Here is a 16,502-nt window from a genome sequence, read left to right as displayed (position 1 = left end):
CCCCTTCCCCAGGATGATTACAACAGTCCTCTTACTGGTCTTGCTTCCTCCATTGTATACTAGAAACATACAATGGAGGAATCAACTTTCCAAACATACTAATTTACACATAAAATTCCCTGCTCATGGATTTTTCACTGTAAGGATAAACCAAACTTCTCTGCATGAGATGTAAGGCCCTCTCCAACTTAACCAGTCTCACTGCTCTCCTAGGTGAAACACTATGTAACAAATTGTCTACCGGGTCTGCCCCTAGACGGATGTAGGCTCAACTTGCTGTGCTCCTGCCTTCAACGTTTCCACTCTATACTTATTCAGTCTTTTCTCTTCTCCATACAACCCTATAACTGTACTCCTCACTTGACACTTAGTACCATGACTTAGTATCACATTTATCTTTTTATACACACTCAGTCTTCACAACTAATTTTAAGTCCTTGATAACTAATTCTTTCTATACCTGAGGCCTAACTTTTCAGAAGGCAGATGGCCAATAAAATGTTGATGATAACTATAACCTTGAATAATCATTTAAATTTTCTAGGTCTCATTTTCCTCACCTAGAATATGATGTCAATATGTAGATTTCCTTTCAGTGCCAAAACGCTGTATGATGGTGTACATACTACTGATAGCCTATATTTAGTTCTCACATATCTTATTTTCTACATATGTATTTATATATATGCAACCATGTCCTGTTTAATCCAGAATATAAATCCCAAAGGGTCAATTCTCCCACTACTTGTTTATTTACTAACAGTTCCTTGACATCTTTCAAGCATCTTGTCCAAATTCTAGTACACAGGCATTCAGTAGAAAGGAATTTATAGTCTCAACCAGGCAGCAAACATCAGAGAGATTTACATAGATAATCTTTTAAAATCTTAATTTCTTTTTTTTATATCTTTTTTTTTTTTTTTTTACAGAGACAGTCAGAAAGAGGGATAAACAGGGACAGACAGACAGGAGCGGAGAGAGATGAGAAGCATCAATCATTAGTTTTTCATTGCGCGTTGCAACACCTTAGTTGTTCATTGATTGCTTTTTCATATGTGCCTTAACCGCGGGCCTTCAGCAGACTGAGTACCCCTTGCTGGAGCCAGCGACCTTGGGTTCAAGCTGGTGGGATTTTGCTCAAACCAGATGAGCCTGCGCTCAAGCTTGAGACCTCGGGATCTCAAACCTGGGTCCTCTGCATCCCAGTCCGACACTCTATCCACTGCACCACCGCCTGGTCAGGCTAAAATCTTCATTTCTATAATGAAAGTGTATAACTACTAAAAATTACAAAGATAACGTGAAAGAAAAGTAATGTTTTTAAAATGATAGGTCACCTTGTGTCAAACAGCTAAACTTTATTTTAGGCATTCAAAGAAGCTAGGATACAGCATATCTCAAATCTAAATCTCAAATTTTATTTTCAGAATTCTGAGAAGTATTGTCAGTCAACAGGAACCAAGTATCCTTCACGTTAAGTAATCCTGTCCTTAGTACTTAGAGAAAATTTCAGAAAATGAATAGTTTAGGCAGGTGAGCTCCCAGTTCAAAGACAAAGGCAAATGCTCACAGAAGAACTCATAAGAGCAGGTAAATTTTTAAAACAAATGAAAACCTACTAAAATATTTTTGTTAGCAGCATTGTACGTTCCTACTGTCTTGCCTCAATTCCACATACGCAATCATATTCATATAAACATCAAAACTTACTAATACAAAAATCTAAAAGGAATTTTCTTCTTTTCCTTTCATGTCAGTTATTAGTGATTCAAAGGCACCAACTCTTTTTAACTAACTCTGATTTTTCAAAGAACTATTTTAGAACGCAAAATTGTACCTTCAAAGCTGAATTCCGTTTCCAAGTAGTATGTATGAATACAACTTTGATACAGTTAAGGTACAAGGTTTATAAAGATTTCCAAGCCAGGTTTTAAAGGATAAAAGGAAACAGAAGCTCTTTAAATGTTTATACCTATCCCCTTTTTCTTTTCCTGTTCTTCAACCTACTCCATGATATCTACTAACTCCTACTATCTACTCTGTTCCTTAGCTCCTTTCCCCTCTTTCTGCATCCCACTAATTCTAAGAATTGTGTGGGGATCTACAAGGTAAGAGTCTGGGGCCAGGAGCTGGGTGGGGCTCTTGCCCTCTACCCTGTTAAGTCTCCAAATAAAATGAAGGGCCACAGACAGTTTTCCCTTCTATGGTTTTTGCCACCACCATATCTCCTTTATCAAGACTAGGCTTGAGACACAGAGATAGCAGGAAAGAGTGTGGGGGAGTCACTTACTCAAAGGAACTATAAGCTTATTGAAACCAACTCATACAATTCTAGGTTGTTATTTACAGCAAGTTTCATCTCAGGCTTATTTCCCAGAGCCTATCCTGGCCTACAACCCTCACACATTCCCCCAAAAACCTTCCCAACTATCATATTTTTCACTCCATAAGACACATCTGCCCATAAGACACACCTAGGGTTTTAAGGAGAAAAATAAGAAAAAAATATTCTGAACCAAATGGTGCATTAAAATATTTAATAAGCCTGACCAGGCGGTGGCGCAGTGGATAGAGCGTCGAACTGGGATGCGGAAGTACCCAGGTTCGAGACTCCGAGGTCGCGCGCGGGCTCATCTGGCTTGAGCAAAGAGCTCGCCAGCTTGGACCCAAGGTCGCTGGCTCCAGCAAGGGGTTACTCGGTCTGCTGAAGGCCCACGGTCAAGGCACATGTGAGGAAGCAATCAATGAACAACTAAGAAGTCGCAACGCGCAACGAGAAACTGATGATTGATGCTTCTCATCTCTCTCTGTTCCTGTCTGTCTGTCCCTGTCTATCTCTGCCTCTGTAAAAAAAAAAAAAAAAAAAAAAAAATTTAATAAAATACCATATTTTTCCCTCCATAAGACTCACAGGCATATTCCCCTCCACTTTTAGGGGGGGAAAATGCATCTTATGGAGTGAAAAAGACGGTATACTAAATGCATGCTAGGAAACAAAACTTCTGACCAAAAATGTGAGCTCAACACAACTACCAAAGGTCAGCTGCAAATTAAAACTTCAGAAATGCACTTCAGAATTACAGAAGGATTTGGTATTATCCACTTCAAAAAGGTTCATGATGTTCTTCAGAACCCCAACAGGAAATCCAGGCCTTAACGTGTTAGGTTGAGCCATATACATACAACTGCTGATATTTGACTGCTTTCACCTACAAAATTGTGGTTTTGTATATTTCAACTAAATATTTAATTTCTGCTTGGCAGAGAAGGGAAAAGCTTCTGTGAGGCCAAAATCATGTTATTTTGGGACTATCCATTGGAGAATTAATAGCTTCAAATTACTCTGCTCAGTTACAATCTGGTCTTGTTAATAAAAAGGAATGTCATTAAAATATATGTATGTAGTATATTCATATATATGTGTATACTAGGGCTTTCTTCTTTAGGGGTCAACCCCTGGTTCTCAGCAGTGTTCATTAGGTGAACAAACAGGCTGTTTTTTCTCAACACCAACATCCCATCTCCAGGGAAGGTGTCAAGACCTTGATGACAACAGCAGAATTTGATAGCCAGTGAAAAGAGTCTGGCCATAAGAGCACATTGCCTCAAATGTCATCAGGAGCAATTCCCAGGAGCTTCCTTGTTGGGATAAGATCAGTGATCAATTCCCACTTCATTTCGCAGGGAATATTTGCTGTCATCTCCTTCTGGAAGTTAGGCTTGACTGCTCTCACCATTTATATGCATTTTTATATAATTCTCAGCATGAAAGTTTCTTTTTAAGCTTTATTTTTCTTGGGGGCCACTATAATGCTCATAATTAAACTAACAGTTAACCATCACAAAGGACTGTCTTAATTTTTTTATTCATTAACCATTTAGTTGCTAATGAGTACAAAATGTCTTTTATGTGTAAATTATTGTGGCAAGCCTCATGAGAGATACACAGATAAAAGAGATCATTTATCTGCTTTCCAGGGAGTATAGTGGAATAGAAGAGGCACAGGAAAGGCACAAATAAACTAAAATACAGGAATACTGTATACAACTATCACCAGACAAGCACCAATAAAGTGATAGAATTCAGAAAAGGGAAAGATCATACCATTAAGAGAAAAAAAACTCAGGAAAGTTTCCATGGAAGATATGATTTAAATTGGAACTTTGATGGGTAGGGTTTTTTAAAAGGCCAAGCAGGGAGAGCAATGGAGGAAACAGGTTTAAAGATTAGTAGAGAAAATGAACCAGAACTACATGTAGACACATATGAAAAACAATGGAGAAAAGATACAAAAAGATATACTGTATTTCCCCATGAATAAGCAGCACCTTAATTTCAGGACCCAAAATTTGAAAAAAAAATTATTACATAAAGTTATTGAACTCAAGTTTTATTCATCACAAAATTCATACAACTATCACTGTCAAAACTCCCATCCATTAGCTTGTCATCATCTGTGTCCGATGATGAATCACTGTCTTCATATATTGCCTTGTCCTCAGTTCCATCTATGGCATTTGAAATGCCACACTTCTACAACCGCTGTATAAGACGCACCCAGTTTTTAGACCCCAAATGGTGCGGGGAGTGCGTCTTATACACGGGGAAATACAGTATACGGTATTTGAGTCTATTATTGTAAGATTTCAAAACAAAACTATATGTTTTGTGTATATATATATATATATGTTTTAAAAAATAAAGAAAGGTATATAACACGAAATGGAACGATACATAGCAAATCAGGACAGTAGGCATTTCCTGAAAAAGAGGAAGGAAGAAAGGATGCAGAACAGGGCTTTAGCTATACCTACCATTTTATACCTTAAAGTGAGCAAGGCATTTAAATATGACAAAATGTCAATATCCATTAAACTTGGGTTGTTGGCTCAAAATTGTGTTAGGGATTTTTCCCTGAACTTTTCTAAATAGTATTTAAAATATTTCATTATCCAAAATGTTTGAATTAAGAAAGTGACTGGAATGGTGGAGTGATTAACATAAAATAATAATGAGCAGCAGGATGGTTTTCTTAAGCGTTTAAGGGAACACTTGATTAGTTCAGTTTTAGACTGAGGGAGGACCCTTCCTCTCCCTCCCACATCGTGCACAAAGGCACCTATCACAGAGTGGGGCGGAGCTGACAATGCACAAGAGGTTGTCATTGCCATCCTATATCAGACATCTGAGGGCACTGAGAACCACCTTCCCACATAACATAAATGCCACGTAACCAAGTCACATGTCCCCAAAACAAAGCCAAGGAAACTTCCAGTTACATAGGAATTCAGACAAAGACTCACTGTGAGTAGCTATTCTGTGCCTCCTATCTCTCCTCCTCTCCTCCAAACACAAACAAAAACAAAATGTACCCTTGCCCACTTGAGAAAGAATTAAGAATTGGCAGCTCCGCTAAAGTGGACAGTTTCCAACCAAGGCCCTCTTCTGAAGATGCTAACAGTGCCCAGAAAAAAAGAGTAAAGAAATCATGACAGAGTTAAGTTTTGAGAAAAACTTATCAATGGAACATATCCATCCTTACACATCCCCTTGTATCCCAAACTTATCAATGGAACATATCCATCCTTACACATCCCCTTGTATCCCATCTTTCCCCAGGGGAACTGAAGGACCTCAGAGATGTCCTCTGTCCTGTTTTGGGGTGCTTCTCCAGCAAAAATGACTAAAACACAAAATTCAAACTAACTTAGCACTTTAAACCCAATCACTTTCCCTAACAAAAATCCAATGGAATTAAAAATATAGGAAAGATTTAGAATCCAAATATGACATATCTTGTTTTTCTTAGATATTGTTTTTGTCAGTGCCCAATTTGTATCTTTTACCAATTTCACCAGCATAACTTAAAACTAAGTTTAAAAGAAAACAACTTGAAAGGAACTTAATGGGAGAAATAAATATCTGCACACTCAAGAAAACAAATACCTTAATTATCCTACATCTGAACCATTGCAGCTGAATAATCCTAACATCCTCATCATTCCACTCCAGGGCACCCAACTGCCTGAGGTCAAAAACCCCTAATCCCCGAGGCATTCTCACAGCAGCTCTTCCTCAGCCAGACCTGGGGAAATACCATTGTTCACTTTGAACTGGTAAAATGGAATGGAATGACATAAATCTCTGTCTTCTGACACAATGCAGTGTGGCAGAATGTAACAAACACTAGAATGGGGCTGTGAAGGAATTAAGAGAGGTGACCTAATATTTATTAATCACCGCATTACAGACACTAAAGATTGAATTCCAGACCAAACTATCACTAAACTAGTTCTGTGATCCTGAGTAAACCTCAGACATTGCATTTGAATATGAACAAGGGAGACTACGAAAGCTTAACAGTCTCTCCAGTTCTCTTGTTCCACAGTTCACTCAACAACAAATATGGAACTGTTGAGAATAAAGTCATTTTAAAAGCCTTCATCTTGTTCCTCTCCAATCCACCCTAGACACCACTGACAAAATAATCTTTCTAGAACATGAAATTTACTTTAGCACCCAATGTGGTTCATCATTTACTCCAGCACAAGATAAAGTTGTCCATGATCAGCATTACCTACATTCTCAGCCTCATCCCCTGCCTTCCTATCCTGCCCTCCAGCCACAAGAATTACTTAAAAATTACTTGAAGAAGTCTGGCTGTTTTGCTTCTTTAAGCTTTTGTTCATGCTGTTTTCTCAGCCTATAGTCTACTTCTCCCTGTCGCCTGTAGGGTATATCCTTAACTCATCTTGCAAGATTCAGCACAAATGTCATCCCTTCCGGGAGACACTTCCCAACTTCTGCATGCCCAACTGCAGGCCCCTCTGTCCCCACTACATACTTTTAGTACAGCATCTATAACCCTTCAATCCACCCAGATAATTACACATCTGTCTCCTCTCACTAGATCCATACTCTCCTTATAGGCAGAGACCTTGTCTGATTCATCCGTTTCCTCAGTGCCTAAGACAGTGCTTGCAAGAAGACCACTCATTTAAGGGGTATTTGATGGAGCAGGGAATAGAGGAACAGAAAACAGAAAAGAAGAAATAATCTGGCCTGAAGACTAGAGAATAGTTATTTATCAGCACCACCATCTTTGGCCTTCTGTTCTTTCCTTAAACTCTAGTCTTCGGAGAGCTCATTCATTCCCTTGGCTACAGGTACATCTTTGTGCTAAACTGCACACCCACACTCCCAATGTAGCAACCCCACCTCTAGCCAGCTTTAGACTCTTCTCTAACAACTGGAACAGCTTTCACATGGACGTTTCATTGTCACTTTAAATAAATCCGACACACCTCAGATTGAACTCTTCATAGTTTCCTAAAACTTCCTAACTTTATTTCAGTCAATGTCTCAGAAACTCTTAAAATGTTTTAGTCTTACTTGACTGATCACTCTCCTTCATCTTCCACACCCCATCTTCATGATTTCAGTTTTTCTTCACACTTTTTCCCTCTTTCCTCTCCTTATTCCAACTCTCCACACAACGCTAGCGCATCACTTCACACACCTGAGGTGCCAATCTCCCTTCCCTCCAAGCCAGCCTTGTTCCCCACTATCATCATATTACTATCCTAATCAAAAACTCTCAGTGGTTCACAATTTTCTATCATTTAAAATCTGAACGTATAAGCCTGGCTTTTAAGACCCTTTATAAACACAGCCCCAAGCCAGCCTCAAAACCCGTGTCACTGGTCTGCACTGCTGCTCCTCAGTCTCATCACTGCCCTGAGAGTACCCCACCTACATCCCTACTCCTGGCTTTACTTAATCCCTCTCAGCTGCAAAATCAGTACTTTTGTTGTTATGTCCTTCATCCAACCCTTGTACCTAATATAATTTTATTTATTTTTTAATTTCTGGAATCAGTTACAATTCCTGTGACATCACTCAACTACTCGAGTATTCTTCTCCCAAAATACCTATGATATGAAGTGTATTGTACTATGCAATCGATAATATAATTTCACATTTTAAAATTTTGCCTGACCTGTGGTGGCGCAGTGGATAAAGTGTCGACCTGGGAACGCTGAGGTCGCCAGTTCAAAACCCTGGACTTGCCTGGCCAAGGCACATATGAGAGTTGATGCTTCCTGCTCCTCTCCCTTCTCTCTCTCTCTCTCTCTCTCTCTGTCTCTCTATAAAAAAAAAAACAACTGAATAAAGTTAAAAATAAAATATTTAAAATTTTATTTGTGTGGCATAACAGAGGCTCAATAGGTTCATTCCTTCCTATTCTCCTTACTCCCAACTACAGTGTAAATTCTTCAAGAGCACAAACCTTTTAACCTAATCCTCCACAGCAATGAGCATAAAACTAAACTCAGAGCAGGTCACTAAAAATAATGGTTTAGTAATTTCACTTATCCAGAAATATTTCTTCAGGCAAATAAAAGGATAAACCACAATCCTAAAAAATACAGCTGAAAATAATCCTGAACTATACTAAATTAAGATTGCTGAAATTTCCACCTCTGATTTCCAGCTCAGAGATACTATTAAATACAATCTCCTGACTCAAAGAGGTAAATAATAATACTGTGCTCATGACATCACAAGCATCTAGTTTAGTAATGATAGGGGGGGCAGGAATGAAGGAAAGTAAACTGACTGAAAGAACAAGGTTGAAAGAACTGTGTGATTGTTTATTCTTAAATGTGGACACTACTTATTCCTTTTATTAAATTGGCCATATTTTCAAACTAGTTTGCTTCTAGAGAAATCTGACAGATTTTCAGGGAACTGACATCTGGAAAAGCCTCTACAAAGCCCAAGTCTTTTGAAAAGGCCACCTTAATCTTTAACTATGCAACATATCACAATAAGATTCCTCCAAATACTGTGAGTGGAGACTCACTCTGGCTACAACATAGCATCACCTATCAATCGCTCTTAGACATAAGGCAAAGAGCCTTAGAAGCCACATTGGACCCACACAGATTTTGGAAAGAAACTGTTCTTCATTAACACATGCAGTCTAGTCTTAACTATCCACAAATGAGTTGTTCATTTTATGGATTGCTGAGGCAAAAGATTTGACTGTTCTTCACCATCAGTGCATTTTCTTCACCATCAGGTGAAGGGTGAGAAATGCAAATTCATTTCAACATCAACGATTCCCCAAAATATGAACATAAATCTGGTTTAAAAATAATGCTTTTCAGCCTGACCTGTGGTGACGCAGTGGATAAAGTATCAACCTAGAAACACTGAGGTCGCCAGTTCGAAACCCAGGACCTGCCTGGTCAAGGCACATATGGGAATTGATGCTTCCTGCTCCTCCCCCCTTCTCTCTCTCTTTCTCTATCCTTCTCTCTAAAATGAATAAAGAAAATTTTTTTTAAAGTTCTAAAAATAATGCTTTTCAAACCAAGAAATTTCTTTATTACCTACTATTGCTCCCTACCATAGCAGGGGAAGTTAAATATACTTAAAACATGATACTGTCCTTACCATAAGCTCTTGAGGAGAATTCAGCCATAATCTTGAGACTTTCCCACAGGTCGGTACAATATGAAACAGACAGAAGCAGAGTTCAGCATAGTGAGTAAGGTGTATGAATACAAGAACTTCTACAAGGAACCTTATGTCTCTTGGCTAATCACTCTAAGCTAGGATCATCCAGAAGAGAAGCAAAGGAGTCACAATGTACCGATGCCTGCCTGAGTCTTTGTCCCTGAGTTCCTGGACCAGAGGGCTCAATACTTCTTATTAAATCCATCCTTTGTTCAAGGAGCTACAATGACTCTATTGACCCTTCCATCAACACACCACAGAGTCGAGCCATTGAGTCCCCTCCACCCTCCTGCTTGCTCTACCCATGACTTGACCAACCCACACTCTCCAGTCACTCTCACTTATTCCCCGGACAAACATAACTTAGTTACTCATCCCATCAGTCCACTCTGCACATTCTATATTTTCTGCTTGAAGACCTTTTCTTTTCCTCCTAACACTTACTTGAATGCTCACATATTTTATAGGTAAAAATAGAGCATCCAAGTCAGAGAGCATAAACCTTAAACAAGATCTGAACCAAGTTTCATCTAACACTATAGCCCATGCCTCTTTATGACTAATCCATTGCCTCCCAAGTCCATTTCAAATCTTACTGATTCAGAAACATTGCCTAATTCATCTCATGCTCACATTGTTACTTCAAGTTTTCTAGATTTTACATACTGCATTTGTAGCACATTAAATTTGGTTTTGTTTCTATAGTTTCCTAAATGTTAAAGCTTATAACACTCTGCCTTCTCATTTATTATATATCACATTCCCCAACCCTGCCCTGTCCTATTTTTGTCCCAAGAGCAAAAATATCTGTCTTTTCACCTTTTCTGTCTTCCCAAAGCCTGTCACTGGAGCATGAAAACTCTGCTTTACCCACCCGAATGTCCAATCATTATCCAGTAAAGACTTCTAGAAAAGGAAAGAAAAATGGAAGGAAGGAAGGAAGGAAGGAAGGAAGGAAGGAAGGAAGGAAGGAAGGAAGGAAGGAAGGAAAGGAGAGAGGGAAGGAGGGAGGGAGGGAGGGAGGAAGGGAGGGAGAGAGGAAGGAAGGAAGGAAGGAAGGAAGGAAGGAAGGAAGGAAGGAAGGAAGGAAGGAAAGAAGGAAGGAAGGAAGGAAGGAAAGAAGGAGAGGGAAGGGAAGGAAAGGGAAGGGAAGGAAAGGAAAGGAAAGGGAAGGGAGGGAAAGGAAAGGGAAGGAGGGAGGGAGGGGGAGGGGAGAAAGAAAGAAAGAAAGAAAGAGAAAGAAGAGAAGGGAAAGAAAGAAAGAAGAAAAAGAAAATCAACTCCTTCCTTCTATCATATTATAAAATTAACTGAGTTCAGCATTTATGATAAAACTGCCTGCAACTTCATTCCAGTTACACCAATTTTAATTATCTAAATTTATCAGGGCCTATTGGGAAGATTGCAGTCTGCCATTCCACAGTGCCCACATTCCCATAGGAAAGATACCACTGAAGTCACCCATCAAAGCATTGTTCCGCACATGATCTTATCAATAGACGCAGAAAAGGCTTTCGATAAAATACAACACAATTTTATGTTTAAGACTCTCAACAAAATGGGTATAGGTATAGAAGGAAAATATCTCAACATGATAAAGGCCATATATGATAAACCATCAGCTAACATCATATTAAATGGCACTAAACTGAAGGCTTTCCCCCTTAAATCAGGAACAAGACAGGGTTGTCCACTCTCTCCACTCTTATTTAATGTGGTACTAGAGGTTCTAGCCAGAGCAATCAGACAAGACAAAGAAATAAAAGGCATCCATATCGGAAAAGAAGAAGTAAAGGTATCCCTTTTTGCAGATGATATGATCCTATACATCGAAAACTCCAAAGAATCCACAAAAAGACTACTAGAAACAATAAGCCAATACAGTAAGGTCGCAGGATACAAAATTAACATACAGAAGTCAATAGCCTTTCTATATGCCAACAATGAAACAATTGAGAACGAACTCAAAAGAATAATCCCCTTCACGATTGCAACAAAAAAAATAAAATACTTAGGAATAAACATAACAAAGAATGTAAAGGACTTATATAATGAAAACTATAAACCATTGTTAAGGAAAATCGAAAAAGATATAATGAGATGGAAGAATATACCTTGTTCTTGGTTAGGAAGAATAAATATAATCAAGATGGCTATATTACCCAAAGCAATATACAAATTTAATGCAATTCCCATCAAACTTCCAATGACATTTTTTAAAGAAATAGAGCAAAAAATCATCAGATTTATATGGAACTATAAAAAACCCAGAATAGCCAAAGCAATCCTAAAGAAAAAGAATGAAGCTGGGGGCATTACACTACCTGACTTCAAACTCTATTATAGGGCCACAACAATCAAAATAGCATGGTATTGGCAGAAAAATAGACACTCAGACCAATGGAACAGAATAGAAAGTCCAGAAATAAAACCACATATATGTAGTCAAATAATTTTTGATAAAGGGGCCAACAACATACAATGGAGAAAAGAAAGCCTCTTCAATAAATGGTGCTGGGAAAACTGGAAAGCCACATGCAAAAGAATGAAACTGGACTACAGTTTGTCCCCCTGTACTAAAATTAACTCAAAATAGATCAAAGATCTAAACATAAGACCTGAAACAATTAAGTACATAGAAGAAGACAGAGGTACTCAACTCATGGACCTGGGTTTTAAAGAGCATTTTATGAACTTGACTCCAATGGCAAGAGAAGTGAAGGCAAAAATTAATGAATGGGACTACATCAGACTAAGAAGTTTTTGCTCAGCAAGAGTAACTGATAACAAAATAAACAGAAAGCCAACTAAATGGGAAATGATATTTTCAAACAGCTCAGATAAGGGCCTAATATCCAAAATATACAAAGAACTCATAAAACTCAACAACAAACAAACAAACAATCCCATAAAAAAATGGGAAGAGGATATGAACAGACACTTCTCCCAGGAAGAAATACAAATGGCCAACAGATATATGAAAAGATGTTCATCTTCTTTAGTTATTAGAGAAATGCAAATCAAAACAGCAATGAGATACCACCTCACACCTGTTCGATTAGCTATTATTAGCAAGACAGGTAATAGCAAATGTTGGAGAGGCTGTGGAGAAAAAGGAACCCTCATCCACTGTTGGTGGGAATGTAAAATAGTACAACCATTATGGAAGAAAGTATGGTGGTTCCTCAAAAAACTGAAAATAGAACTACCTTATGACCCAGCAATCCCTCTACTGGGTATATACCCCAAAAACTCAGAAACATTGATACGTAAAGACACATGCAGCTCCATGTTTATTGCAGCATTGTTTACAGTGGCCAGGACATAGAAACAACCAAAAAGCCCGTCAATAGATGACTGGATAAAGAAGATGTGGCACATAATACACTATGGAATACTACTCAGCCATAAGAAATGATGACATCGGATCATTTACAGCAAAATGGTGGGATCTTGATAACATGATACGAAGCGAAATAAGTAAATCAGAAAAAACCAGGAACTGCATTATTCCATACGTAGGTGGGACATAAAAGTGAAACTAAGAGACATTGATAAGAGTGTGGTGGTTGGGGGGAGAGGGGGGAAAGGGAGAGGGAAAGGGGGAGGGGGAGGGGCACAAAGTAAACTAGATAGAAGGTGACAGAGGACAATCTGACTCTGGGTGATGGGTATGCAACATAATTGAACGACAAGATAACCTGGACTTGTTATCTTTGAATATATGTATCCTGATTTATTGATGTCGCCCCATTAAAAAAATAAAATTAAAAAAAAAAAAGCATTGTTCCGGGTTTTCCCCTTGATGGGGTGAATGTTTACAGTAAGAAGGGGCGTTCCCTTATCCCTTATGATGTCCTCTGCCAGCATCCTTAGCATACTCAAGGCATTCAGGAGTTCTAAAACTTTAACAAGTGTTATTCAGTGTCCCCCATAATAACCTGAGAATTTATTTTTAATACTGAGTTATTCCATCTTAATTCACTTGTTTATATACATTGAATCTCAAAATTCCAAACAAAGCTGTCTGAGAACTGGGAATAGTGGTGGGCTACTGGGCTATCCAACACTTAATCCTAGGTTTATTAAATCCCTTCAATCCTTACCTCCAGTCCCACAGAATATATGTAGTTCAACTAAAGTTGCTAAATACAGATATAAATAGAATTTACCAGATATCATCACTAATATTGACACTAAACCAACTCACAAATTGGAAGAATGATTGTCACCAGACACTGAGACGGTGTGTGAGATTTTTAAAAATTACCTTTTACCCTCCAAATTAAAGTTTTTTTAATAGGTGTCCCAAAAGAATGAGACTAAATAAAGGTATAGGAAAATGTCTAAGCTGTTGGTGACATAACTCCACCAAGTCCAACTAACAATCAGCATTCATACTGGTTAGCCTGTCTTATACAAATCAGCAGACAGTCCTCCATTTGGCAAAGGGTTACTTTTTCCTTTTTTTTTTTTTTTCTTCCACAAGGGAGTCTTTGGCATTAAATGAAGGGGGCAAGTCAAATCAGGCAACAAAAAATTAGTAAAAGTTTGGAAACTGTCTTCCTTCCATCTTTCCTTCCTGCTTGAATGCGTAATGTCCAAAGTGGATATATATCTGCTCAATTCTAAATTATTCATGTTAATGGATAATTATCAGCAGAAAGGTGGTAATCTAAAATGGGGAAAAAAATTTTTTTAATAACCTATTTCAGTTTTGGAATATCTTTTCAGCATATTTACCTTCTCAATTATTTCTAGCATGAGCTAATATTTGTATTCATTTCCAAACCCTAAGTACATAGTAACCGGCCACTTACTCAGGGAGGTGCTCTGAGGCATGCAGGGTAGCTAGTGGAAATTATAACAGACCAGTATTCAGATTCCTGATCAACAATATCACAGTTCGGTGCAGCCTTCAAAATATCAATAGTCTATCACAGCAGCATGGTTACTAAACTTTCAATGAACTGCTCCAAAAACAATGAGGACAATTGTTTGCCTATAAAGTATTCATTTGTAAATTATGCAGAGCAAATGTTTAATTACAAGTCTGATTCTCCTTAGCCACCTGACTTAAGTCCCTGTAGTCTTCTCCACCCCATCAGGAATGCAATCTCACTAGCAAGGAAATTTTTTAAGTTATATAATACAGTTTTGGGATTAGTTAGCTACCTTTTTGGACTAGCCTTACTACTACCTCTTCTGCTTTGTCCTTTCCTACCTTAGAAATAGGTTCTGAAAGACAAAGGAGTCCAACCTGCTCAAAGATCTCCTAAATAAACAGTATGATTAGACAAAGACTGAAAAATTACCAGCTTGTGATTTTCTAAAAAGCATTTTAAACACGTACTTATAAGAAGATTAGGAAAATATGGGTCAAAGTCCCACTAATTCCTGCTTTTGCATTCATGAGAATCCCTTAAGTAAACTTTCACCAGTCACGTTCTTTCAGTATTTATATCTGTATTGTGCCCAGAGGAGCCACCTATGTTAGAAAGACTACCTAGACAGAGAGGGAGAGGATGAGAAAGAGAGTGGAAAAGATAGGGGGAGGGAGGGAGGGAGAGTCTGAAAGCGTTGGTCCTTGTGAGCCGAGAAGCTAAAAATATGCCAGCCCAGTAAACAAATCCCATTCCATCCCAACCGGAGTCACACCGTTAACCTAGTAATTAAGAGAAGAGGAGTGAGATCACGCAGCCCGCGGCTTACTCCTCATCAGCTTCTAAAGTTTCCATCGGTTCATGGCAACTTTGCTTTTTTCTGAAGTTCATAGGCCTGCCCTAGAATCTCTTTCTAAACTCTCGCACACACTCAAATTTTCTCGCTCCCTTCCTCCATTACTGGACGCACATCAGTTTGGCTATCGATAGGGGAAAACAAGCTTGTTGTCTGTTCATTTTACTTTTATATTGAGACTTTACAATGAACTTTATCCTACTGTGAGGCAGTAGTCTGCACTCCTAACTACCTTAAACCTCCACCATCCCTCCCCGAAAGTCTAGGGGGATGATCCAAACTGCCCAGCACACTCTGGAGGCCAGGAACCGGGGAGGAGGCCGGCACCGCGGGACGCAGGTGAAAGGGATGAGGCCGGGACGAAGCAAGTGGGCCGTCAGGGCGAGGAGGGGTGCCGAGAGGCGCTGGCTCCGGGTAAAATAGAATCGGAAAGGAGAAGGGGGTCAGTGGAGATCAGAGGGTCAGAGTTTGGGAGACTGAAGAGGCGAGAGGGGCGGGGGCGGAAGGGGGAGGGTGCCAGGGCGGGGGGCTCCGTTACCCTCTCGGCTCCCCAGGCAAGGCCCTAGGCCGGGGTGGAGCGCAGGGCCCGGCCGCCTCTCCTCATTCCTCTGCTGTGACCCGGGGTCCGGCCGCCCCTCCCCCGACGGCGGTGGAGGCGGCGGCGGAGACTGCGCCCGCGGCTGTTGCTCAGCACCGGATCAGGAGCTGGAGTAGGGCGGGTCCGATCCGGACTGGACTCCCACAGTGGCTTTTTGCCTATTCCACAACCGGTCGCCGCTCCGACTCGGGAGGTTGGTTCAGGATCGGTGGTTCTCGGTCGTCCGGCCGGAAACAAGCGCTAGTTTCCGGCCGGAGCGGGTTGGTAGTGGCACCCAGGCCGCCCCCGAGCCTCTTCCAGCCCCTTCCCGCCCCGCCTTCAGCACCGCCCCGCCCCGCCCCACCCTCAGCCCCGCTTTCCTCCGCTGCGGTCAGTTTGACGCTTACCCTGCGCGTGACCCGGGGTATTCCTGGCCAGTGTTCTGAAAGCCCCGGGGTTGAGAGTTCCTGAACCGCAGCTGGAGGGGTCAGGGTGGACTCCTGCGACTTTGCAATGGACTCAGCTGGCTACAGAACTTTGGGAAGAAGCAGAAAGTAGCAGAGTAATTCTTAAAAAGTAAGAGGGATGAAAAGACTCGAACGAGAAGACTGAAATGCTAGGTAGAGTCTCTAGAATGAGAAGTCCCAATCATTCTAGAGT

The 16,502-nt window shown here is 40.0% G+C and overlaps 1 protein-coding gene across 5 annotated transcripts in view; it reads right to left on the bottom strand.

Moving 5' to 3' along the window:
- The window catches only part of OTUD7B (OTU deubiquitinase 7B), a 64,347-nt gene extending 48,233 nt beyond the window's left edge, over positions 1 to 16,114 (bottom strand). For all 5 annotated transcript variants that reach the window (XM_066268077.1, XM_066268080.1, XM_066268082.1 and 2 more), the window contains exon 1: positions 15,804 to 16,114. The gene's annotated coding sequence lies outside the window, so the exon portion shown is untranslated. The remainder of the gene's footprint in view (positions 1 to 15,803) is intronic.
- Between the last annotated feature and the right edge of the window lie 388 nt (positions 16,115 to 16,502).

Source organism: Saccopteryx bilineata, chromosome 3 (assembly GCF_036850765.1).
Source record: "Saccopteryx bilineata isolate mSacBil1 chromosome 3, mSacBil1_pri_phased_curated, whole genome shotgun sequence".
Classification (NCBI taxonomy): domain Eukaryota; kingdom Metazoa; phylum Chordata; class Mammalia; order Chiroptera; family Emballonuridae; genus Saccopteryx; species Saccopteryx bilineata.
Note: the sequence above shows the minus strand (reverse complement) of the source record. Positions and strands in the feature narration are given on the sequence as shown.